The sequence below is a fragment of the Gopherus evgoodei genome, chromosome 1, assembly GCF_007399415.2.
Source record: "Gopherus evgoodei ecotype Sinaloan lineage chromosome 1, rGopEvg1_v1.p, whole genome shotgun sequence".
NCBI classification, from domain to species: Eukaryota; Metazoa; Chordata; order Testudines; family Testudinidae; genus Gopherus; species Gopherus evgoodei.
The window spans coordinates 166,249,343-166,276,286 of record NC_044322.1 but is presented as its reverse complement, the minus strand read 5'-3'; the positions used below and the strand labels follow the sequence as shown (position 1 = coordinate 166,276,286).

The window sequence follows — 26,944 nt, the reverse complement described above, 5'->3', positions numbered from 1 at the left end:
CGGGGGACACCCTGGGCTGCTGGCTGCCGCTGGCAGCTCAGACACCCTCTCTGTCGGAGCAGCAGCGGCCGGTCAACCATTTAAAAAAAAATTGGGGGCGCTTTTTGGCACCCCCAAATCTCGGTGCCCTAGGCAACCGCCTAGTTTGCCTAAATGGTTGCACTGGCCCTGCTTCCCACACAATTAAGCAGCTTTCAGCAAGCTAGTTGTTTGCTGACCTCCATCCCAGAGGTGGCAGAATTTCAGTGATGTCACGAGATAGGTTGTGCGCCCATTGAGGTCAATGGCAAAGCTCTGGTTGACTTCAGTGAGGCAGGGGTGGGCCCCACTCTAAATGTTTTGGGAACCTTTGAGGTGATAGGCACTACATATATGTAAAATATTTTATTCTCCTTTAGCTAATCAGTTTTGGAAGACAGTTGTGCATTTTTTCCCTCTGAGAACTGATGAAACATGAAAATCACTTATTAGATAAAAAACCCACAAAGTCAACACAATAAACTGTGAGTTATTCAGTTGCTAATCTGTGAAATGAGCTAGGTCAGACATGCTTAGCTCCTCTGATAAATTGTTATTCTTGGAGATCTCGTCCTTTCATGGAAAAGTACTGAGCCTGCTCTCTGCTGTTACCCTGTGATCAGCATACAGCAGTAGGTCAGTGGAAAATTGGAGAAAATCAGCTGCATGTAGAATATTAAGGGCATTATTTTTAGATGCTGGATTTCTTTGACTTCACACAATTCCTCGTTAAAACCAAGGCCACCAATGATAGTTGTTGCATCATGTAAAGTGAAACTGTTCTTTAGAAATGGGATGCTAAACAAAATAAACAGAAAACAAGCAGATCTATAAATCTGTTCAATGCTCACTCATGGAAATTAGAGGGAGATTTTAGAAATAATTCATTGGAGTCTCCAGGAACCATGTGAGTCAATGTAAAGTGAACCACCCCCTCAATGAAAATGTAAGTTGGAGGATCTAACTCCAGGTGGGTAGCCTTTTTTTTCCTCCATGGGATGTAAGCTAATTTGTTTTCTAGGCACCACTACTTATTGTGACATGCAGCAAGGATCAGAGCTATATACTGGCTTTCTCACAGTACTAATCTCTCATCACAACAGGGGTGCTAATGTGAGTGGTTGCCTGTCCAGGTCTGTCTAGGACTAGAATAATAATTGAATAAACAAGTCTAAAATGTGCTAGTATGTTTTCCCATAAAAAACACATGCACTCCCAGTCTATATGACTTTGTTAGTTATTTTCCACAACCTAAAAGAAAGAACAAATATAAAATCTCCATGGGGAAGAAAGCAGAGTGTCTCTCTCACTGTAAAATCCTCCATCTGCAAACTCCTTACAGCCCTGCCCCCTATAACACAGGTAGCTAAACTTACCATTAAAAATGCAGTAAACAGACAAAAGGACTTGAAGCTGTATGCACCACTGGTCACTGGTACATTGTACAGTTAGGCTCTGCATCTGCAGGGCCTCATGGAGAATGAGGGATAAAAAAACTGATTAGGTCATGGCTTTTGCTTGTACCAATGTTTCAAGTTTGGAATGCAACTGGTTAGTGCAAAAATAGGGTATCCTGGGAAACTGTCAATAAAGTACAGTATATTTTTGTTCTCAGCACTGATATTTTCTTAAGAAGCAATGTTTCATTTTTATCTGCCTGTCTCTCCTGTGCTCTCAGTGCTCCCCCTGCTGGTGCCAAGACAGCATGAAGGAGAAAGCCACCTGACTCCAATACAGAGGGGACAAGTGTCTGACTTGGCGTGGTGGAGGAAGGGCAGTGGAGGAAATACATTGAGACTAGGAACCTGGTAGGAGATTATTTAGATTGGATGAGAAGAGTGTAGGACAAGGAACCCAGAGGGCAGGGGAGACTGGGACTAGAATGAGGAACCCACGGGGTGGAGACTGGGCCTCCATAAAGTACATACTACAAAAACTACATGTTGTAGGGTCGGTCCCCCTCCCAAACACCCTTTCATGACCTGAGGTTGCTCTGCAGGAATCCTGCCATCAATCTTACTTCTCTTCAGGGCTCCTCAACTAAATGCCACACAGATCAATACCAAACCCTTCTGCCAGAGCTTGTTTTATTCTGCTTGGCTTAGTTTCTGCCCTCAGCCATATCTCTCCCAAACTACTGCTAGGCTTCCTGTCTCTGGCAGTCCCTGCAAAGCCAAGCCAAAACCACAGCTCACTCTACCCACCTCCCTTCTGCTTCCTGCTATTCTTTATAGGGGAAGAGCTGGTCTCTCTCAAGTGTGCCTCTTCAGGAATCAGGGTTGGCTGGGCCCAGGCCTCTAGCCCATATAGGGGCAAGGCAAAGGACGTTAAATTTGCAAAGTCAAGCACTCGAAAGTTAGGAAATACCAGAATGGAGGCTGCCTGTGCCACATTAATTTGTCTGTGTGTGCATACAATACAGTCTTTTTAATTACGTGATCACATACAATTTTTTTTCTGTGGGACCCCTGGTTCATTCAATGCACAGGATGGATCTGCTCTGGAAATGAAGGGGTTGTGTAGTGAAAAGTCACTTGTCTGTGGGATCTCTGCCTCATTTGTTGCAGAAGTTGGAAGGTGTATACCTAGTGCAGGTACTGGGAAGGATTGGAAGATATGTAATGAATGAGGTCGTGACTGCATGAAAAGAAGGGATGGTCCCATAGTTTAAGCAGCTGATTTCTGCCCACTAGGATAATTGGATTCTATCCCTGGCTCTTGGTTGAGGGGACAGAGTCACCAAGTTATGTGATTTTTGGCTGGAAAAAAGTAACACAGGTGGAATTCTGTGCTACTAGTGGTAGAAGCTACTCCCTCCTCCTACTTCTGCATCCCTGAGCTGCCACATAGGAGTTCCACTCCATGCTCCGCTGCTATTTCCTCCTGCAGCAAAGAAGTGGTAACCACACAGAGCCAGCAGGTGGTGCAGTAAAATAGAGGGGCTATTTCTGTCTTGGGCAAATCTTGTTGGGAGAAGAGAAAAGGTCCAACTGGCTCAGGACTACCTGGTTCGGAAAAGATGCAGCTCTTTTCTTGCTGCATTATGGACAGCTTATTTGCATGTCTGCTCACATTTTGGAGAGAGAAAACCAGCAGGTTTACTCTGCACAAGTAAGATCACCTCTCTGACCCATGTACATTACAGAGAGGTAAATAGGTAAAGCTGGGGCAGGCAGGAAAGGGAAGGCTGTGGGTGCACCAGGTAAGTACAGGAATCAGAGGCAAAGTGGAGCATTTTGGATGGACAAGGATAAGTGTAAGGGAGTTAGGGAAAGGGACAGCTATGAAGGATTTGGGAGGACAGGTGCAAATGTGGAGGTTATGGTGGGATAGGGTGAGCATAGGGGCTTTGTTGGGGACAATAGAGACTGTTGAGAATTTTGAGGGGAAAAGAGGCAAATGCAGGGTATATGAATTAGTAAGGGCTTAGGGAGACCCAGGTGCTAAAGGGATAGATTTTTATTTCTCTGGCACAGTGTTGTATATTGTATTACACCATGAATCGCCTTTCTCCCTAGTGTAGACAGAAGCTGGGGCCATGCATCATAAAATCATAAACAAATTGATGGGATAGAGAAGAAATAAAAGTAGAGAGGTCCAAAATGAAGGGAGAAGAGAAGGCAACTTCACAGAAGAGGGGAGGAAGAAGGAAATGGGAGCAGCAAGCCCAGCTGAGCAAATCAGATCTGGAGTCTCTAAGTCAAGTCATCTGAAGGTAGGAGATGGCAAAACTCCTGTAGGAAACTTTTCAAAAACTCTGAACAGCTCTGTCTTTTTTAAAATCTCAGAAACCAATCAATCAACCAGCCTGGAATGTTCTAGAAAATCTCTACCACAGCAGAGGACCCAACATGCCCATTATGAAGCAGATTGTTTAGAGTTTATTGAAGTTGAAGGGGGAGTGGGGGAAGGAAGGGGAGAGGCTGGTTTTTGTATTCAGCTGTATAATGGCAAATGAAATTTAACCTTAACCATGTTGTTGCTACTGAGTCTCCCCAACTACTACTGGAAACTGCTATTGCTACTGGAATACTTGGAAGCTGATGTTGTAAGTTATTTTAGAGCCCATAAACCTCCTGTTTTGATTATTTACTGTTTCACACGTGGGATGTAGGCAGCTGAGGCGCTGAGAAAAATCAGGGAGGCCTGCACTCCTCAAGGTTATCTTGATTTGTTTAGTTCCCCTGCTTTAATACACACTTGGAAATGATTGCATTTCTGCTCTCTTGTGGTGTTTTCTATTCTTCCATCACATTGCAGGAGACTGTGCCATTATGTCCTAAGGGCAATCTCTTTCTGAGAGTCTTTGTTGTGGTTCTGTCATTATGTACAGGCCTCGTCTCTGCTTCGTATGTCTCAAGCCCAATTTACGAATGAGACTAATGTGAAATGACACCCCTTGTTTAAGCCCCCTACCCTGAACTATACAGCCATGGAGTAGGATGTATTTTTTTCTATTTGACTGTGAGGTCTGTACTCCCAAATTCAGACCTGTAGCCTGTTGAATCTCCTCTGACCATATAGCTGGGGAGCTAACTGGGTAGGTTATTATTAATCTATTTGATATTATCATGGAGCATCACAGTTAGTTTACAGTTCTGGGCTTGGAAACAGCATTTTGAAATAAATCCCTTGTGGGAGGTCCCTGCTAATCAACCAAGGCACATGAGGTGAGACAGAGGGCATTATACCTGTGAAAATGTGAGAGATGTCTCATAGACGCTTCCTGCTTATTGTGCACCTCTCAGCCAGGCAGTTCTGCCTGCACACTCCAGACGGCTTCCACAGAGATATTTCTGTCTAATTTGTCAAGAGTGAGGCAAGTATTAATAATACTTCTTTACTGAGAATTGCTTCTGCAGATGCTCACTCTTGGGAATATGGCTTGGCACAGCCTGTAGAAATACCTGAAGCAGATCACAGGGGATCAGAGACTTGATTCATTAATATTTATAAAGCATGTACAGCTCCTTCCAGGGAAGGTGCTAGAAGTGCCTTGTGTTATTTTTAAAACCCAGTTAATGCAGTACTTTTGGGCACTGCACATCACAAAACCTGCTCCTTCAGAGCTTATGCATCCAAAGTGCAAAGCTTGTAACATGCAGAGTTTAACAGCTCTGAAAGTGCTAGTAGTGTAAGGAAAAGTGTTAGACGTGCAGGTGCAGGTTAGTAGTGTAAGCTAGTAGTGTAAGGAAAAGTGTTAGACGTGCAGTCTGCAAATGACTCCAGCTGAGTGGAAGTCAGTGGAGTTCTGCACAAGTGTTGCGACCTGCTCACACATCACTTGGGGGATGTCTACACTGCAATTAAAAAACCTGTGGCTGCCTCGTGCCAGCTGATTTGGGCTTGTGGGGTTCAGGCTAAGGAGCTGTTTAATGGTGGTGTAGACATTTGGGATTGGGATGAACCTGGGCTCTAGGACCCTGTGAGGTGGGAGGGTCCCCGAGCTTGGGATGCAGCTTGAGCCCAAATATATACACTGCAATTAAACAGCCCCTTAGCCCATGCCCCGCAGGCCCAAGTCAGCTGGCATGGGCCAGTCATGGGTGTCTAATTGCAGTGTAGACTGTGACCTTAGAAGAAGCCTTTAGATTTTTTCTTTTCTCTTTGATTCAGACTCATCCCCTCTTCCCTCTTTCCCCCATTATTTACAAACCAAAAGAAGGAAATTAAAACACTAAAATATATATTAATACAACATTAATGTTATGATTTTAAATACTCAGAAGTCCAGAAAGAGCCAGTTAAAAGTCTCCTACTAATGTTTGCTTTGCCTCACTTTACATATGTAAGCGGGGGAATGGTCCCGCTATTGTGGAGAACTTTCCTGGCTTCTGCACTACCCCAGTGAAGTGGGCTGGTGAAAGGATCTGAGTCCTCGCTCCCACTTCCTTTACCCAGAAGCCTCCCTGCCCTTGAGGACTCCCCTTCCACTCTCCTGTCTGGCAGAGTCCTCGTAACCCCAACAAGGCTGGGCCCAGGATTCCTGGGGGGCTCAACCCCCAACCCTGCTGTGGTCACCTAGGACAGGGGGTAGGGTGTCCCCACTCCAGGGTACTCTCTTTGCACTGCGCACCTCCCTGACCCACTGATCACATCATACAATTTAAAGCAAATACAAGTTATTTAATTAACAATTAATTTTAAAAAAGAATAAGGAAAAATGGAAAAGGTTAAAGGAAAACACATCACCCTGCTCTGTGGTAGAGAACATTACAGTCTCTCTGGAATGTCAGGGCACTTCATAGTCTGTTCCTTGTAGGGCCCAGGCCTCCTTCTCAGGCCCTGGCTGTGCTGCAGGGATGCTGCGGGTTGGACACTTGCTCTGGTGGTGGCCACACACTCAGGCTCTGGGTGGCAGGGACCTTTCTCCCCAGTGTCAGCCCCGCTCTGTCAGGGTTACGATCCCCCTCCAAGTCTGGCCTGCAGGGCCTCTTGGCTGAGGCGTCTCCCTGTGCTGGGCCCACTGCCCAGGGTCCCCCTCGCTCTCCCCAGCTGCTCACCGCACCCAGCTCCGGATTGCTCCAGCCCCAGCTCCACACTGCCTCAGCGCCACTGCTGCTCTGCCTTCAGCTCCCTGGGCTGCTTCTCTGGCCTCTCTGGCTCCAGTTGCTACAGCTCTGCTTCCAGGGCAGGTCTGCTCTGCAGGCTGCTTCTGTGTCTCTCTCTCAGCTGCTTCCTGGACTGCTTGTCTGGCCCCTCTGGCTCTGGTTGCTGCAGTGCCCCTCCTAGGGCAGGTCTGCTCTCTCTGGGCTGTGCTCTGGCTTTTTTGGGCTGCAGCTCTGCTCCCAGCAGCTTAGCTTGGGCCCCTGCTCTCTCCTTAGCTCGGCCCCACTCCATCTGACCCAGGCAATTTCAGCTCACAGGGAGGATGGGACACACCCTGGCCTTCTGTCTCTTTGATTAGCCTGCCCACCCTGTCAGTCAGGCTGACCTGGAGCATTGGCCTCTCGCCATTGTTCCTGGGGACTGTCAGTCTCAGGATCCTGATTTGCCATTGATCCCTCCCCTTTAATGCTGGGAGCTAGCAAGTAAACACCTCCACTGAATGTTAGTAAGGGGATAACAGTCCCCTTACACATACATAATATTTTCTTTTTTTTCCCTCCCAAATGTGTGCCTTTAATACGTTCTCATTTATTGCATTTCTCTAGGTGGTACTGGTATTGCACCTATCGCTGTAGTTTCTGAGCGCCTCACAATTTGTAGTGCCTTTATCCTCCCACACTCCTGTGAGATAGAGTTGCTATGAATCCCCATTTTACAGCTGGGAACTGAAAGGCTAAGTGACTTGCCCATGGTCACATAGGAAGCCTGTGAAGAGCAAAACATTTAACTCTGGTCTCTTATGTCCAAGGCTAGTGCCCTAACCACTGGACCACGCTTCCTCTTCCATCTTCCTTTAGGATTGCTGAAGACCTTTGGTTAGTATTTGCTCTATTCAGCAGACTGCCTACAGGAGCATTAGGAAAGCTTACACCAGGATGAGAGCTGTGACATCATTTCTAAGGGTACTGCGAGGCTTCTCACTGGTCAGTGAGAAAGAGATCAGAGCCAGGAACCCAACCTTCCCTCTTTATGTATTTAAATGGTTTCATTTGAATGTGCTTATATGGATAAATTTGTAGGGCTAGATCACAGGGCCAAATTTTCAGGGATTTTCAAAAGCGCACTGCATTGGGTAACTCTCCTGCCACTGAAGCTAAAAGTAAAAGTCGTGTTGACTTCAATGGGAGCTGAGTTGGGCCAACAAGGAGCGCTTTTGTAAATCCCACCTTAAGTGCTCACACTCAGCTGGGGCAGATTTTCTAAAGGGCTCAGCACACAGCAGCTCCTAATGTGACATATCTCACCTGAGTGACAGAAGAGTTCACAACCAGTGTGCTGAATTCTTTTGAAAATCTGACCCATGATGTAACAGTACAAATTACCATATTTATAGACAATTACAGTATCTGAAGCTTCAGCTATAGGCAAATAAAGTTTTCTTAAGATTAACAGAGAAAAAGGTGTTATGCCTATTATAATTTGAAAAAAAACAACCATATTTACAGTATACTCATAGTGATGGTTTCAAAGTATGTCCGTTGTTAGCAAGGATAGGAGACAATTTATATCAAACGAGTAGCAGATTAGATAACAACTTCACAAACATTTTGCAGGTGTACAGATCGCATGTTGCTCACATGCTCATGGTCTAACTGATTACCATAGTTGGGGTCAGGAAGGAACTGTCCTCCAGGTCAGATTGGCAGTGACCTTGGTTTTTTTGTTTTTGTTTGTTTTGCCTTTCTCTGCAGCGTGGAATGCAGGTCACTTGCCAGGATTATCTGGGTATTTCTCACTTAAGCATTTTCCTGCCATTGCCGGGACCTGGGCATCATTGTACCTCAGTCCCTGCGTACCTCCGTCAGCCTGTGGCACATGATAGTTTAGTTTTCTGTAGCCTATAATAGTTTTTTGGTCTAAGTTTGATTGTTGAGTTTAGTGTGCGGGTGTGGGTATATCACAAGTGTTGGTGGCCTGTGCTATCCAGGAGGTCAGACTAGATCTGGTGGTCCCTTCTGGCCTTAAATTCAGTGGGTATGACTACATTGCAAAAAAAACCAAAAAACCTGCGGCAGCAAGGCTCAGAGGTCAATTGACTTGGGCTTGCTTGCATATCTTGTGGTACAAGGCTATACATAGCAGGGTACACGTTCCTACTTGGGTGGTAGCCCGGGCTCTAAAACCCAGACCATGGGCTCCAGCCTGAGCTGGAACATCAACACTGCTGCCTTTTAGCTCCATAGTGCAAGTCCAAGTCAATTGACCTTGGCTCTGAGACACGCTGCTGTGGGATTATTTTGGCAGTGTAGACATTGCCTGTGACTCAATCTTACAGTGTGCTCAAGCAATGCTCATTTCTAGGTATTTTCCTTGAAAGTCTTCTCTGTATTGTTTGAGATAGTACGGTGATCCTAGAATACTACAATAATACAAAAGCTGAGCCCTATCAATAGCAGAGCAAAGCATTGAGCTAATGCTAGAGTTCAATACTATTTTGTTCATGGCAGCATTTCATAGTCCGTCGGTCTCTGAGTCCATTGTCTATTTGCCCAGCTGGTTTTGCATTGTCCTCTAATCTTTTTCAAAAGACAATTTTTGCAGATTTTACATCCCAGAAAATACCTTGATATTTCACTTTAAATTTAGCTGTGAGTAAAGGGCTACATCAGCTCCTTCCTCAAACTCTTGTTTGATCTGCGTAACAGCCTCTGCCTGCTCTGGGTCATAGGGCTGGTGCCGGAGGGATAACAAGACACAGCAGGAGCTGAGGGTGAAAAACTCCACCTCCGAGCAAGGTTAGAGGAAAAGCAGGGGGGTATTAACTAGAGGTTGGGGGTAGTGGTATCTCTGTATACAGCGTTTCAGAGACCATGGCTAGAATACTGTGTCCAGTTCTGGTGTCCAGTATCAGAGGGGTAGCCGTGTTAGTCTGTATCCACAAAAACAACAAGGCATCCGACGGCACCTTAAAGACTAACAGATTTCTTTGGGCATAAGCTTTTGTAGGTAAAAACAACCACTGTTAGTCTTTAAGGTGCCACTGGACTCCTTGTCAATTCTAGTGTGTACATTTAATCAAAATAATAGTCCAAAGAATCAACATGAGGTCAGCACTTTGATCCAGGTATGAATTTGGGGTCAGTCCCAGAGGGCCCCCCCCACCCCTTTTTTTAATCAGTTCCTAGGCGTTTCTCTTTCCTCAGGGAGGTATAGAGAGGCCTTTCATTTACTGGGATTTCAAATATTTTATATGCTCGGAGGGGAAAAATAATTCATACAGGCCCTGACTCAACAAAGCACTTCCTCTGCCCTCTGAGTAGGCAGTGGTTCTGAGGTTTGGGACTTAGCTCCTCTGGCCTAGACTCCTTCCACTGGCAGCATACACCTTGTCCTAGTGTATGGTGGTAGGAGAATGCAAGAATCAAAATTGTGGCTGATGCACAAATGTAAGAAGTGGGGAGGCGGACTCCTGGCACTTGGATGGATCTAATCACAATCTAACCTAATCTATTGTCTGAATAACAAAAAAGCTGTCAAATGCCAAGACAATCTATATTTCCCTCTGTCACCAACCAACTGCAGGGCCTACATCCGTGCAGGACAGTGATGCACATTTGTGTAGTGAAATGCTCAGGTTACGCACTGACTCCTTAGGGACATACATACTCAGTATTTAACAACACCCAAGTGATGCTGTGTAGGACTGGCACTACATTTGTCATCAAGTTCAGTGCCTTTAGCCAATGCCTTTTCAGCACTGCTCAAGTGAGGTTGTATTCTGTATCCAACTGGAAGTGGGAATTCTTTTGTATCATTGCCAGTCTCTGTCACTCTAATTTTAGGGCTAGATTCTGTTCTTGCCTGCGTGCCCACACATGGCTTTCATTGAAATCAACAAGAGCTGCAAGCACATACCCGGGATTTTCTCCAGCTGCTACTGGAAGAAAATATAAGCTTATTGCTGGTAAAGTTTACAGATGACATAAATAATGGTGGTGTGGTAAGTAGTGATAAGCACAGGCCAGTTCTATAGGGCAATCTGGATTGATTGATATACTGGACTCACTTGAACAACTATCAGTTTTAATATAGATAAATGCAAAGTCAAACCTCTAGGAACTTAGAATGTAGGTCACACTGCTTGGATGGAGGATTCTGGAATGCTGCGGCTCGGAAAAAGATGTAGGGGTCATGTTGGATAATCAACTGAATATGTGTTTGCAACACGATGTGGTGGCTAAGAGAACAATGCAATCCTTGATGTATAAGATTGGGACTATCGACTAGAAGTGCGCTGTGTTACTACTCTGTACAGCATTAATGAGGCTATTATTGGAATGCTGTGTCCAGTTCTGGTGTCCACGCTTTGAAAGGGATGTTGACATATTGAACATGGTTCAGGACAGATCTGCAAGTATGATTAGAGGTCTGGAAAACCTGCCTTAAGGTGAGACACTAAAGAGTCTCAATGTTCTTAGCTTAATAAAGAAACTAATGAGGTGGCTAGATCACACTCTGTGAGTACCTACCTGGATAAAAGGTTTCTGATAGTAGAGAGAAATCGTTTAATCTAGCAGACAAAAGCATAACAAGATCCAGTGGGTGGAAGCTGAAGTTGGACAAGTTCAGACTAGAATAAGACACATTTTTTACCTTGAGAATAATTAACCATTGGTATAAAATAAATCTGTTCGTCTTTAAGGTGCCACCGGACTCCTTGTTGTTTTTGTGGGTACAGACTAAGATGGCTACCCCCTGATACTTGTAACCATTGGTATAGTTTTCTTAGGGATGTGCTATATTCTCCATCACTGGCATTCTTTAAATCAAGAATGGATGTCTTTCTAAAAAGAGAGATGCTCTAGCTCAGCCAGGAGTTATGAGCTTGAGGGAGGAATCGTGTGGTTTAAATTCTGTATATTATCTAGAATGTCTGACTAGATGATTAGAATGGCCCTGCGAGGGTTAAACTCTATGGCTATAAATATATTGAAATCAATGACGAAAACTCCTATTGACTTCAAACAGGTGCAGGGATGGGGCCCTTTTTGAGCACAGCAGAAGAATGGGACTGACTCAGTTTTTCATCCTACCTTGCAGAACACATTCATAGCATAAACAATACAGCTATACTTTACAAGGTAAGTGGTGGAAGTCCCATTCATTTTAGTCAATTAAGAGACTGGACAAAGCACTTGAGAATATAGTGTAGGGTGCAATCCTGCACTGACACAGGGACAGACCAGATGACAATAGGTCTTTCGGCACTCATTCTCCAGTGGGCATACAATATGACTTTTATTGTATAATTGTATAATGCACCTTCTTCGAGTTTGGCTTTCTGTCCTAGTTTCATTGTGTTGCTTTTAAAGGAACAGAGATGGATGTGTTTTCAAAGCAGAGTGAGCCTCTTAAAAACAAAACCAAACTAAAAACCTTGTGATGTTATGGAAACCAACAGTTTTTGAATTAATACTTCTGTACTCTAGAACAATGCAACTATGGAGCTTTTGAGATGCTGGGAAATCAACATGTTATGTATTAACTCTTTCTTACAAGTAAATCAATGGCAAAAAATGTTTGGTAACGAATGGCAAGTTTATTTATGGCTTTTTTGAAGAAGAAATAACAATGTGCCTTGTGTGAATGGTTAGTACAAATAGCCTACAATAAAAGATTGTGAGTCACACAAAGATTTTGAATTATTGATGTTCTAGGATTCTCAGTCTTTAAGAGCTTGTACTGTTTTTCCAGTTCCTTCCAGGCAAATGGAATGTGTATGTGTGTGTTTGTGTAAACCATACATGAATCCATGTCAGGGCCAGATCTAGGCACCAATGTTCCAAGCATGGCTTGGGGTGGCTCTTTTCACGGGGCGGCCCTGATCCACGTGCATTTCCACAATCACATACAATGATACCTGCTACTTGAAACTGTCATTAAACAACTTTTGAAGTTCCTTTCCGAAGCATCTGTTTTTAACAACCTGCAGCCATCCTTTTACCAGAGGTCATTTCAAGCATAACTTGTCTGCTCAGCCCAGTAAATTTCCATTAGCTAGGTGCTATGTGCTATTCTGCATACACCTTGCTTGCTTAGGCATTTTCTAAAACTGATGGTTACAATGGGATTATGATTCACTGATGTCTATATGTTGTACTGTGTGTGTATATATTTCTGAGCTTTTGAGTGCTTGACTTGGCAGCCTTAATTTTTAACAGTTTTTTGTAATATATCTATAGTAATATATATGCTAATAATATATAACAAAAGCTCAGAAATGCCAGAATTAAGATTGCCTATGCAACCTTAATGCAGCCCTCTTATACATGATAGTCGTTAATTACATGATCACATACTATTATTTTTTCCCCCGGACTCCTGCTTCATCAGTGCACAGGATGGACAGTGCTCAATTGATTTAGGTTGCTATTCAGTGTCTGTTTATCCTCATCATTCAAATGTGTGGCCCCTGTCCTTACATATGGTACACCGTGCAAACCTGAAGTGAACACGGAATATTAATTTTCTTAGTTCTGCCTATATGTAATTTATTTGATTGTACTGTATGTATGCATTCAGGATCAAATTCACCCCTCTGCAGAGGGTCAGGACAAAGCCTATGCACCATATAAGTCCTGCATAAGCCCTCCAAATGGGGCTGAAGTAGGATGTAAGTGGTGCATAGTCTTTACGTTGGCCTGCTGCATACAGGTAGATTTCATCCATGTTGTACAAGCTGTATAACACACAGGGCTGATAGCACTGACTTTAGTTAAGATTGCCCAACACTTCCCATTATCAGACCCTGTTTCCAGTTGCTTGTAACATTGCCAAACTTAAACCATTTTGGGGCTGAAATTTTTCCTGCTGGCTGTCCACCACAGGGTGATTTTTTTTTTCTAGGGGGGGAGTTTAAGTTAACAATGGTTCAGTTATTTGTGAGAATAGAGTTTAAAATTAAAATGTTAAAAATTCTTACTACCATTTTTTGAGACACTCTAGCACTACATGAATTTGAAATTTGGGAGTGGGGTTGCCCTGGCATCAGGCATGTGTCTTTTCCTGTCCCTTTGAAAATACATTCACACTTGGTCAAGTTGTAAGCCTCTGAAACATCTCGGTTCACATATACTCAGTAGAGACTTGTTAAAGTTTGGCAGCTAAAATCTTCAGATTGCATGCACCATCCCCTCATAGCTCTTACTTCTAATTAGACTGCACAGGTGCCATCCACCCAGAGCGACTCAGCATGATCTATCTCAAGATTGCAGAGGCTGAACAGGACTTTCCCTGAATAGTTGTTCTTGGCTATGGGGGAAGTGGGAGGGGGAGGAAGGTTACTGTTGCACCAATCACCAGAACTAAGAGTAGGGAGACTGTTTCTCCTGTGCTCTTATAGGTCCCTCTGCTGGGGCCCCGGTAATGAAGAGGGGGAGGAGTAGCAGGAACTTGTCTGGCATGACTGCAGTGGGGCAGAGAGTAGGTTGCCACCTGGCCATCTTTTAACCAGCCTGACAGGTTATTCTTCTGCCTTGCCTGTGAAAAGATGTAATGTGCTCTTTTCTTCCACATTAGAGTGCTATATAATTCACACCCTTGTAGTCCATGCTGATACTGTGTTAGGGTAAGATAAGAAAAATGATAAAATAACATCAGAATAAAAGGTGTAAAAGGTTCTCTAAAACATATTCATCATAATTAACTGTAGTTGATGCTCAGGCACATTTTGTTGGTGGGACTATGTGTCCAGTAGCAATTTTTTCTGTGTCTCAGAGGTGGTAGCCTGAGGAGAGAGGGAAGAGACATAAGTTGGGGTCAGGGGCAGGAGCTGTTGAGGGCAATAGAAGCTTGGCAGAGAGAGAGAGTTTAATAGTAGGGGCCAGGAAGGGGAACAGGGAGAAGAGCGGGGTGAGGGAGGGAAGGAGCAGAAGGCAGGAGATGGGGTAAATAGAAACAAGATGGAGGGAGGGTGGAACCAGAAGGACAGAAGAGAGGGGGAGACATGGACAAGAACCAGGAGAAGGAGTAGAGAGTGGTGATCGCAAGTGGGAACCAGGGGGATAGCAGCAGAGGAAAAGAAAAGAGCAGGAGCAGTAGGGGAATAGGAGGAGAAGAAATAGGCTAGGGGCATGGAACAGAAGGATCTGTAGCCATTAGAGAATGCTACCCTATAGAACTGGAATTGAACCAGTTTTGTATCAACATTGTATCAACATTCCTTTGCTGTGTAGTAAATAGCTGTGAAACCCACTGGCAAAGTGTGTCTCCATTCAAGACCGGATGTTTTTCTGAAAGATACACTCTAGGAATTATTTTGGGGAAGTTCTGTGGCCTGTAGTATGTAAGTGGTCAGACTAACAGATCACAATGGTCCCATCTAGCAGCAGGCCTGCATAGAGGATAATAATGTTGTACTGCTACCAGATACTCTATTAGTTCAAATGACAGAGGACTGTGCTGTGGATCTGAAGAGCCCAACATTTTTGATGACCCTTGTAGCTGTCAAAATGGTTCTACATGGTGGAATTATTGTTTTTTACATTTTGAAAAAACTTAGGAAATGTATATTAAAAATCCTATATTAAAAGAACATTAAGGTTGCAAAGTCAGGGACTCAAAAGTTAGGAAATTCCAGAATTAAGGTTGCTGTTGCATCCTAAATTCAGCCCCCTAGTGCATATGCATTATGATACAGCTTTAAAGATCAGATACTATTTTTTTAGAGAACTCCAATCTCACTCAGTGCACATGACAGACAGTGCTCATGAAATGATTAGCAATTTGATATTTCTGTTTATCCTCACCAGACCAGGGGTTGATTTCCAAAGCTACTTTGTACATCAGGGTTTTTTCAAACTACAACAGGAACCATCAGTTATAAGATTCTGCTAAATCTGCTTTAATGTGGATCCTAAATGTCATGCAAAAGTTTATTTCTTATTTTCTTTTGCTGGGGTTGATCTTGCACGGTGCTGAGAACTCCTGCAAGGTGCTGAATACAGTGCAATGTAGGGATTAAGGGCACTCAGGCTTACAGAAGTGCTGAATGACTTGCAGGATTTAACTCTTAAGATATACTTCTTTGTACAAATGCAATTGGATAGGTATAGAAATGTAACTGTGTTCAGTATGAGTATCCTGTTAGCCAAATGAAATGAAAAAATATCAGGATACAGTATTCCTATACACTTCCTGTCATAAACTGTTATGTATATTGCTAGGTGTGCTGTTAAGCAGCTCTCTTCACGTGCAAAGTGATTGTGATGGTATGTGTATCAGGCTAAGTTTTTAAAGCATTTGGAATCTTTTGAGTTGAAAACTCTCTCTAGACATTGTTATTATGACCAGCTCCACTCCTATGCTCATTCCTGGGAAGAGGGCATATGCACACCTCTCACTCTTTTGTTGTGCACGCTGTCAAGGCGTTGCCTTTTTTTTTTCTTCACCCTGCATCTGATGGTTCTCTCTCTCTCTCTCTCTCACACGACTACACAATTAATGCCTTTAACACGGTAATCATACTATGAAGCAGCAACACAGGCACTCTGGCAGCCAACACAAGTGAAACCCCCTTTTATGTGAATGTCCTTGTACTGTCTCCTATGATGAAGTGTCAGTATTTTAGGAGACAGTGTTTTCAGTTGCTCACAGAGGGATTTTTAAAAGTGACTACAATTTCAGTTTCCATTGTATTCTCTTCTTCTTTATGAAAATGTATAATTTATTTAAAATTCTCCCTGTTTTCATTGGAATGTAGTTAATTTACTTGGAACGAGTATAATCTCTTGTAGAAAAACATGCTTACAGTGTAAATAGCCCCTTCTCAAAAGCTTTGCAAAAAGCAGATTATATGCAAATTCTTCAAATATTCTTTGGTGCCAAACACTGTTGGATTTACATGGGCTGGTCAAGTCTCTGCATCAAAGCTTGATTTTTATTGCTGGTTTATGTTAGCAACTGTCATATGGTTGTGGCAGTCCAATTATTAATGCTGTTAGTAGAGCCATACGAGCCATTCATAACAATAGCAGAAACAACACAAAACTTGGCTGGTTTCAAGTTCAAAAATGGAAATGAAAACAGATGGCAAATAGTTTCAGGCAAAACTGTTTTGGGCCTATGAACCTTTCATGAAATCTGCAAGAATTATTTGTGTGTGTGTGTGGTGGTGGTTTTTGTTTGTTTTTTACTACATGTGGATAAGCTTAAATTTTAGAAAATGGGTTTTGCGGATTCATAACTTCATAACTGTGGCTACCCAGTATAAGTCACATGACTGGTCTTCTGGCTCCCTGATTGACTGTGGCTAACATTTTTATGATTTATGTAGCACCACTAGTGCATATATGTAACCACTGATGAATGTGTTGATGGGGTTCTGTGCCCTGTGGTGCTGATCCACAGAGAATGAGTTGTTAGCGTTGCTAGCTGCAAGCCCTTGGCACTTTAGTTCAAGCTCTAGCAACTCATGTGATGGTTGTTATCTTGGCTGACATTGAACCAGGGACCACCAAAACAAAAATGCATAAGTGGTGGCTTGGCGGGGATCTGAATTGCTGGAGGCCTTCAATGCTTAGGATGAGCTTCCTTTAAGCAGAAGAACTATATAATCCACTGTGAGTGTATGTTACTGGATGTCTTTGTGCTGTTCCTCACAGGATGTGAGGTTTTGCAGTCCCCAGCTACACATCTGTGTGTTGGCCATGAGGCTGGTCATCACATATGCTTCCCGAACACTAAAGAAGATGTAATCCCTGTCTCAGAGTGCTTATGAGCTAAGCCAAACAATAATGGACAAAGTAAGAAAATATAAGAAGATCATGACAATTGAATGACTTGGCTTTTGCATGTATCTCGTTAGTTCCCGTTTTATTCTTTGTTTCTTAAAAATTGTTTGATATAGCATAACTTCGATTATTTTTCAATTCTTTAAAATAACAGTGTCGTGTTTTAAAGTAGATGGCTAGTGGTGGGAGGCTTAGTGAAAGAAATGATTGAGAGGGACAGCCATAACACTTGTGGCTGGATAGATGCTGTGTTTAGTTGAGTTCTGTAGTTTCCATGTCCAAAAGCACACACCCAAACATGTTTTATGCACACACAGAATTACTGTTTTTGTGCAGTTAGGGAGTCAGGCAGGGAGCAGCTGGACAGAGATTTTTTTTTCTTTTGTTTTGCCTTTGGCAAAAAATCCAAAATCGCATTCATAGAACACTTGAGATTCTCATCTGAAAGATGCAATGTACAATAAATGCAAGAGACTGGGCTATCTTATAGGCCTAGTAACATTTAGTTCTTCAATCTGGGTGTGATGTGTTGGACCCCACAATCTGGGATGCCACCTGATGTGCTGGAGTCTCACTGAACTCACCCGTTCCACCAACCTGGGCTTGCTCATCCTGTTTATGCTGTGCCAAGCCCTCAAGCCTTCACTAGCGCACACATGCAGGTAAGGCCAAACATAGACTGAAGTTGGGTGATCAGATGGCAAGTGTGAAAAATCAGGACAGGGTGGGGGGCAATAGAAGCCCATATAAGAAAAAGACCCAAAAATCGGGACATCTGGCCACCCTAAACTGAAGTCAGCTCTGTGTGAGAGGCTTCAGCTCGGAGATTCACCCAGAACTCACATGCACACCCCCTTTGGGAGTAAACCCACTGTAATATTGTCTTACACCTTATAGAAAGATCTGCACAGCACAAGCTCATAACAATTCACCCTCTCCCTTAATGTTTAGAGATATATGCACAGCTTCTCCCCCCACCCGCTGATATGAATTGCACAAACTGGGTTATGTTATAAACAAGAAATACATTTATTAATTACAAAAGGTAAATTTTAAGTGATTATAAAGGGTAGCAAACAGATCAAAGCAGATTATTTTAGTAAATAAACAAAAATCGCAAACTGAGTTTAACACACTAGATAGGTAAGATATACATTAGCAAATTCTCATCCTAAGTGATAATCAGGCTGGCAGATTCTTAAGGCTCAAGTTGCCTTGGCTTTCCCAGGTTTTCATACACAGGCTAAAAATCCTTCTAGCCTGGGACTATCACTTCCCACAGTTCAGTCTTTGTTCCTGAGGTCTTTCCAGGTATGTTATTGTAGGAGAGTGAGGAAACCTCCCCCATGATGTCATTTTCCCCCTTTATATCTTCTCCCCACTTGCTGGAAAGCTCTTTTGCTGTGACCTGGGTCAAACAATTCCCATTGTGTAGTGCTATCTCTGAGAGGTTTCTGTTGTACACAGTTCCTGGGGTAATCTTTGTGCTTGTGTGCATTTCCTCAATAAGCCATTAACATTGTTTGTTTGACCTTTTTACTGTCTTACCTGAAAGGCTGCTTGTGGGTGTTTTCAACCTTAGGACATGTTTCCGCAACACATACATAGCCACACTTCATAACTTCACACATGACGATAGCACACAGAATCCAATGGGATATTACTGTCTAGCAGATCAGGACTTTTAGAATGACACCTCACAAGGCATACTTTCTATAAGACAGATCCTAATTACATGACAGTGGTGAATATTGGGATGTCAGTGTGTAACACTGGGTACCATCTTTTACTGCAAAAAATTTAATTCCAAAACAAGCCATTTTTTGTCCAAAAAAATAAAGTTTTCAGCCAAATAGATTTTGACCAGCTCTAGAAAGGATAACTCAATTAAAGTTTACCTGTTACAGAATCTTTGCATTCTGTCGTCTCATTTAGAGTATTGATTGTTGAAACTTGATCTTTGGGGAATGTACCAATCACCCTAAGTTGAAAATTATCCTTTATTTACTTGAAATGTTTCCCATTCTTTCCTGTAGTTCCTTGAGGCCCATATAGCTGCTCAGCATAGAAAAAGGAAGGTAGTTTACAAATATCTGGTGGGATTAGGAAGACTGGGGGAGGGAGACAGGCTGTTGTGGAGGCAACAGATTGCATCCCTGAGGTAAACTCTTCCGTCTCCCATTCCCACAAAACTAGGGATCCCTTAAGGTCATTATAATGAATTGCATTGTTATTGGGGCAACTGGGGTCAGTGGAGTCAAGGGTTAGGTATAGCCTGGGACTAGGGTGACCAGATACAACTGTGAAAAATTGGGACAGGGGGTTGGGGGTAATAGGTGCCAATATAAGAAAAAGCTCCAAAAATCAGGACTATCCCTATAAAATCGGGACATCTGGTCACCCTACCTGGGACAGCCTGGGGGTGGATAGGGTGAAGTAGGAGATGGGAGTGTTTGGGAAGGTAGCAAATTGTTGAGAGACCTAGGAAGTGAGTGGGAAGCAGGTGTTTGATAGGTTGAGGGCAGTGGTGGAGCTTGGGGTTTTAGGGAATGGGATTAGAGGGAAGGATTTGATGAACAGAGAGAATGAGATAGTGGAGAGAGAGAGGATTGTTCAGGAGAGCCTGGGGCAGCTGTGGGGTGAGTGCTTTGGGCATTACTGGAGCCTGATCTCGTGTCCCACTGTCCATCTCCTCCTCACCATTCTCTTTCAGCACCTTGGTGGTTGCATCTTCCCACTGGCTGGGATCTAGCAGAGGCAGTGATGCCACTGAAAAACAGGCAGCTTGCCTGCCTGCTCAGCAGGCCCCACACTGACCCATAGGTCTAGGAAGAGATAGGGCAGGGGAATCCTGGTGCCTCCCTGCAGTCTGCTGAGTAACAGAGTGTGACAGGGCTAGAGGGAAGGTGCAAATGCATGACTATTCCATGAGATACCTGACACTTGGCAGCCCTCTATGGGTCACATCCAAAGAGATTTGTTTCTGTACCATAGCCCAGAACTAGGAGGGCTTTGCATAGGTTCTGGTTACATGAAAAATTTTTACTCAGCCTGTGACAATGCAGTTCTGGTGGGACCCAACTGAGAGTGCCAATTCAGGACCAATTGCTCAAACAGGGCAGTTACAGCCCTAGGCTGGGGTTTTTCCACCTCTAAGGCAAACCAAACCAGCCAGACAAAAATGACTTTGGTTTCACCCCACTGGCTAACCACAAGTCACACAAGCAATTTTCTTAGACACTCCAGTCTCCCAGTGTCACCACCAGTGCCACCCATTCTGGGGATGAATGGTTATGAAAACCAACACTCCAATAAAAGAAAAAGGTTCTCTCGATCCCAAAGGACCAAGCCCCAGACCCAGGTCAATACACATCAGATCTTACCCACAAATCACGCTGTTGCCAATCCTTTAGAATCTAAAATCTAAAGGTTTATTCATAAAAGGAAAAAGATAGAGATGAGAGCTAGAGTTGGTTAAATGGGATCAATTACATACAGTAATGGCAAAGTTCTTAGTTCAGGCTTGTAGCAGTAATGGAGTAAACTGCAGGTTCAAATCAAGTCTCTGGAGTACATCCCCTGCTGGGATGGATCATCAGTCCCTTGTGTAGAGCTTCAGCTTGTAGCAAAGTCCTCCAGAGGTAGGAAGCAGGATTGAAGACCAGATGGAGATGAAGCATCAGCCTTATATAGGCACTTCCAGGTGCAAGAACACTTCTTTGTTCTTACTGTGGAAAATTACAGCAAAATGGAGTTTGGAGTCACATGGGCAAGTCCCTGCATACTTTACTGAGTCACAAGGCCTATCTGCCTCCTCTCAATGGGTCGATTGTGTAGCTGATGGTCCTTAATGGGCCATCAAGCAGGCTAAGCAGAGCTAACACCAACTTGTCTGGGGTGTTTCCCAGAACTGCAGCACCAATTTGAAATACAGACAGTATACAGCCAATACTTATAACTTCAACTACAAAATGATACAGACATACAGACAGCATAATCATAACCAGTAACCCAGAACCTGGTCTTAGACACCTTATATAACCCCCTTTACATAGGATTTGGTGCCACTATGGGACCTTGGTTGCAACCCATGTTCTATTATGGTCCTAGTTTATATCAATAACGTCACACAGCCATGTTAATGAACGGGAGTGTCGTGATGCATAGAAAATCCACAGTGTGCAGTGTAAGAGAAAGCACATATGTCTTAAAAGCAAAGGGGAATGAAGGCAAACTGCACTGTCACTTCCTCCTTCTTTGACATCATTTTCTAGTTTGGCTTAGGAGGGTGTTTGAAGTGTTCAAATTGCTTTTCTTAAGCAGCACAGATTGACTGGGCCCTTCTGTAGTTTTCTTCCAGCAAAGCCAGAGGATCCGCTCCTTGAAACCTGTAGGCTTCTGCCAGATGCGGGCAACTGAACAGGTTGTGTTTCCAGAAATTCTTGGGAATACTGGTGTTTTCTTAAAGTGGATCTGAGAGCATGCAGAAGCCACAGTAGTGCCTACTCTCATGTTTTTGTCATCAGACTCTTGATAATTATTGTTTTTCTTAAAGCCCCAGATCCTGGAGTCAAGTGGATATATGGTGATTTCAGCCTTCATTCTTAAAGAAAAAGTAAGTTTCTAGCTCCTGTGGTTGTGCAGAAAGCTTCAAAATGTGATCCCAGTGCACCCTGAAAGCTCAAAAAGCAGAAGGCATATAAAGAGAACACCAAATCTATTTTACATAATCTCATGGTTTTAAAGCCAATTGCATTGTTTTTGGTGAGCCTGACTCATGGGTTTTGAACATTTGGGGTTGGCAATACTTGGAGCTACTCCAGGCTCATGTGATAGTCACCGTTCAATATCTATTTAAATTCTAACAAATTTATCAGTTAACTATCTTTTTTTTTCTTTTAGAACCTATGATGATTATGTGAATTAGAAATACCTGCAAGACGTAAAGGCCTTCCTCTAACATTAACGAATTCACCTCCACCATGAAAACGTTTCACTATTTTTTATTAAAAGTGTAGGTATTTTAACTTGTTTTAATACATTCTTTTTCTAGATTGTAATTTCTTTTTAGAATATACTTCTTTAAAAATCGAGATAAAGTATCTGTTTCAGGAGGACTCTAATACAGTCTTCAAGTAATAACTTCAGTCTGAGAAGTCTGAGTTAAATTGACCATTTCCCTTTCAAAGTGCATATGATAATTTCTAGCCTAATCATTTCTAATCTAATTGATAGTTTATTATTAGGTACCTGTAATAAGACTGAAAAACAGCATTATCTTGATTTGGCTTTCCTTTAATTCATGAGCTTCTGACAATATAGCTAAAGTATGCACTCGGCATAGGAGGGCTATAAGCTCCTGCTAAACCCCGGAATCTGTGGTGCTTAATGATTATTTTTTCACATATGTTCATAACTTCAGGGCTGGCACATTAGGAGAGAAAAATGAAGTGCTGAAAAGTTGCTAACAATATATGGGAAAAATAACGTAATCACGAGCGCTGAAAGAAAATGTTGTGCTAAGTGGCCAGGAGCCAATCCAGGACACAATGAGAAGGGGATGCAGCCAAAAGGGAAAGAGAGGGAGGAGCTGCCACTAGGGCTGTTAGTACAGCTAGAGCCAGACTTGTCCCACAGCAGCAATGACAAGCCACTTACGGCAAGTGTTTAAAATGCAAACACTGAGTCTTGAAGAACCATCACTAAGGTATTTGCCTAGGTCACACCACAGTATGGATCCTTTTTAGTCCCAGCATTTTCATGAGCATTCCACCTGGTCTTTCTTCCCTCCTTCCCTTTCAGGCATCAGATTTTTTGAACTGTAGCTAGGGAAGGTTATTACCCTCTCCTGGTCAAGCTGAGGAACTGAACCAGCATTCTGTAGCATCAACTTTGAGAGCATTGAACCAAACAGAAGGGAAATTGCTGATTTGTCTTTTTAGAACAGCAGAGCTGATGCAATATTGCAAAACCAGGGTTGATGAGCTTTTGTTTGGCTCCCAAATGGCAGTTCAGCTTGATCATGTTTGCCTCATTTAGTATCCACATGAATGGTTTTTGCTATTTTGTTCTTCATTCAGATGCCCACATGCAGATGTGAACAAGAGCATTTGTGCACGGAATAGACATTTGCTATTTATTATCCACCAGCCTTATTTTCCTGTGTAACAAATTCCATTCTCCAACCAGAAAGCTGAACCAACACCACGGGGTATGACTTATGTAACCCAGGCACTCAACACAAATAACAAACAGCAAATAGTCAGAGCAAACAGTTTGTGAACAGCCCATAGGCTGTTCTATCTCTGCCACTGGATGAGTACCTAGGAATAATGAATATATTCTCAGAAATCAGAATGAGTTTTCAAATACTACATGAAGAGGGGAAAAGATTACATTTACTGGATAATTTAGTTGCAACAAATAATTCCACCAGTTCTAATAATATTGATTCTCCTTAAGACAAGAATTCTATCTTTAGTTATTAAGATAATATCACAGTACAATGGAACTACCTACAATATGTTATTCAGTTTGCATTTTTCTAGGCTGACACTTCGTACAGAGAACAAGGTACATCCAGACACACATCGGGCAGGATCCTCTCACCCAGCTGAGCTGTGCTAAACACAGGTCCAGAGGGGGAAACGCAAAGTAGACTGTGTGCCGCTTTTGGTTGTCCTCAGTTCTGGAGTCACTAAGAATCTGTTTCGCTCTTGGCACAAGTTACTGCAGCCTCCAGGCTGCTCAGAGCCCCGTGGGGTCCAGAACACAGTGCCTTCAAGCTCCACTCCCTATGCTGGGGGCTTCATGGTATGGTGGCATAGAGTTACTAGTCAGCCTCTGCATCCCCTTGGGTTCTCCCTTTCACAGCAGAATCCATGCATAGCCAGGTAAGACTGGATTATGGCACCTATGAGCCGCTGTGCATTGCAAGGGGTCATAGCAGGATGAAGGATCTGGGCCACTGCTTAAAATGGGAGGGCAAAGCTGGGAAAGCAGTTATCCAAAAAGAGCCCTAGAGGTGATTCTGGACGGCACTAGAAGAAAATGATTTGTATGTAAATTTTCAACCTACACGTGGCATATATGCCCAGGACTATCTAATGTATTAACAATAACAGAATCATCATTAATCATTGAAGGGCTTTTAGTGTGAAGACTTGGGAGAGAGGTTAATTATTATTCTTTATTATTATTAGTTGCAATCATTATTTTTATTTATTACTATCATTAGTATGCATTAGAGTTGTGGTAGCACCCGGAGACCTTAGCTATTCTCTTGCTATACTAGGCACTGCACATACACAAAGGAAGACACAATCCGCAGAAGAATGACAAACGCCAAACAGATTTTGTAGTCATTATGCAAGCAGAGCTTTCCTTAGCCCTCCCCGGGGATAGAACTAGGCACGCATCAGAGCTGTACTGGCTACTCTACACAATCATCTAGGTACAGAAAGTGAAGCTTTTATTATCAGGAATAGTCAGGGTCTCACTTTTATGTCTTGTTAGACAGATAATCTTTCTGGCACTCGAAGGGCCTCCTGGCACCATTCTGGAGAACAGGTTCAGTATGGACTGAGAGGGAAGAAAGTCATAGTCGGAATTGCCAAAACAACTTCTTGCAGCAGCTTGGGCATTACTTGCGTGACTCCCATTCACATATTGACCAGTTTATTAACTTATGAGGGCTGGTAAAATCCCAGCACAAAATAATATGGCTGCATGCAATGAGTGGCAGGTTTGGAAGCTGTCCTGGAGCATCTAGATCAAGTGCCATCTAGAGGAAATCCCTCTGCTGTGATATGCTGGTGGTTGCCAAATTCAGGGAAATGTTGGCAGCAATATTAATGGGGGAGGAAAAAAAAGAATTCACTATGCCTTCCTGAATCACCATGCCCTGATTTGGCAAAGTACGTAAGCATGTGTTTACAGCTAAGCATGTGTGTGATGAAGCAGAGAAACCTCCCACCAGCACAGAAGGGGTTAAAAAAACCCAGCCAGCCAAGGCAGCAAGCACCATCTTCCTGTCCAGAGGAGACAGAGGAAGAGGCCTAGGAGCACCTGGCCTAAGGTAGGACCAGGTGACTGAAGCACAGAGACCTTGTGGGGTACTGGCCCCACCAAACACAGAGCTGCCCCTCCCAGAGGAACCTGGAATTGCAAGAGGACGCCACCCCAGGTCCACTATTAGAGACAAGCCACCACTGCAACTTGGACTACAGGGGCCATTCCCCAAACAGAAGGGACAGCAATAGGAAGTAGCCCAGGGCAGTGGATTTAGACTCCCTGCTGTGAGGTTGTCTACTCGGGAGTGGACATATACAGGGCCCTGAGCTAGGATCCGGTGTAGTGCGTGGCCTGGGTCCCCCTATCTCCTCCTCAGCCTTAAAGACTGAAGCATCTCCATCAAGCAAGGAGCCAGAAATCAAATGCTCCAACCGCTAGGCTGCCCTGCCCTCCAAACGCCCCGGTACAATATGCTCAACTGCTGTCAAAGCAGAGTCCTAGTGCTTGTCTATACATAAGAACGGCTGTACTGGGTCAGACCAAAGGTCCATCCAGCCCAGTATCCTGTCTTCTGACAGTGGCCAATGCCAGGTGCCTCAGAGGGAATGAACCTGTCATAACAGATAGTTAAGGGTTAATGTCTCTTTACCTGTAAAGGGTTAAGAAGCTCAGTAAACCTGGCTGACACCTGACCAGAGGACCAATAGGGGAACAAGATACTTTCAAATCTTGGTGGAGGGAAGTCTTTGTTTGTTCTCTTTGTGGTGGTGGTGTTCGCTCTTGGGACTGAGAGGGATGGGACATCAATCCAGGCTCTCCAAATCTTTCTGAATCAGGCTCTCATGTTTCAGACTTGTAACTAATTAGCCAGGCAAGGCGTGTTAGTCTTATGTATGTTTTCATCACTTCTAAATGTTTCTTTTTGCTGGAATGATTTTACCTCTGTTTGCTGTAACTTTGAACCTAAGGCTGGGGGTGGGGTCCCTCTGGTCTATAGGAATCTGATTACCCTGTAAAGCATTTTCCATCCTGATTTTACAGAGCTGATTTTTATCTTTCTTTCTTTAATTAAAAGCTTTCTTTTTTTAAGAATCTGATTGATTTTTTCCTTGTTTTAAGATCCAAGGGGATTGGGTCTGGACTCACCAGGGATGGTGGGGGGAAAGAAGGGAGGATGGTTAATTCCTCCTTGTTTTAAGATCCAAGGGGTTTGGAATCTGTGTTCACCAGGGAAGTGGTGAAGCCTCTCAAGGCAACCCAGGGAGGAGAAAGTTTTGGGGGGACAGAAAGTGCCCCAGACACTGAAATTCTGGGTGGTGGCAGTGTCTAAGCGAATAATTAAGCTTAGAAGGGTCCATGCAGGTCCTCCACATCTGTACCCTAAAGTTCAGAGTGGGGAAAAAAACCTTGACAGAACCTAACAGGTAATGATACAGGGACACTCAAGGCTTGTCTTCATGTACAGCTGTAGGGGTTCAGTGAAGACTCTACTACATTGATGGGGGAGCTTCTCTTGCTGGAGTAGTCAATCCACCTTTGCAACAGGTGGTAGCTGTGTCGATGGGAGAAGCTCT

General features: G+C 43.4%; 1 protein-coding gene across 1 annotated transcript in view; it reads left to right on the top strand.

The window, feature by feature from the left end:
• Positions 1 to 26,944, top strand: part of KCNE2 (potassium voltage-gated channel subfamily E regulatory subunit 2) — a 188,280-nt gene that overhangs the window by 53,931 nt on the left and 107,405 nt on the right. Inside the window, exons 3-5 of the mRNA XM_030578417.1 lie at positions 1,697 to 1,826; positions 3,542 to 3,733; positions 11,596 to 11,708. The gene's annotated coding sequence lies outside the window, so the exon portion shown is untranslated. The remainder of the gene's footprint in view (positions 1 to 1,696; positions 1,827 to 3,541; positions 3,734 to 11,595; positions 11,709 to 26,944) is intronic.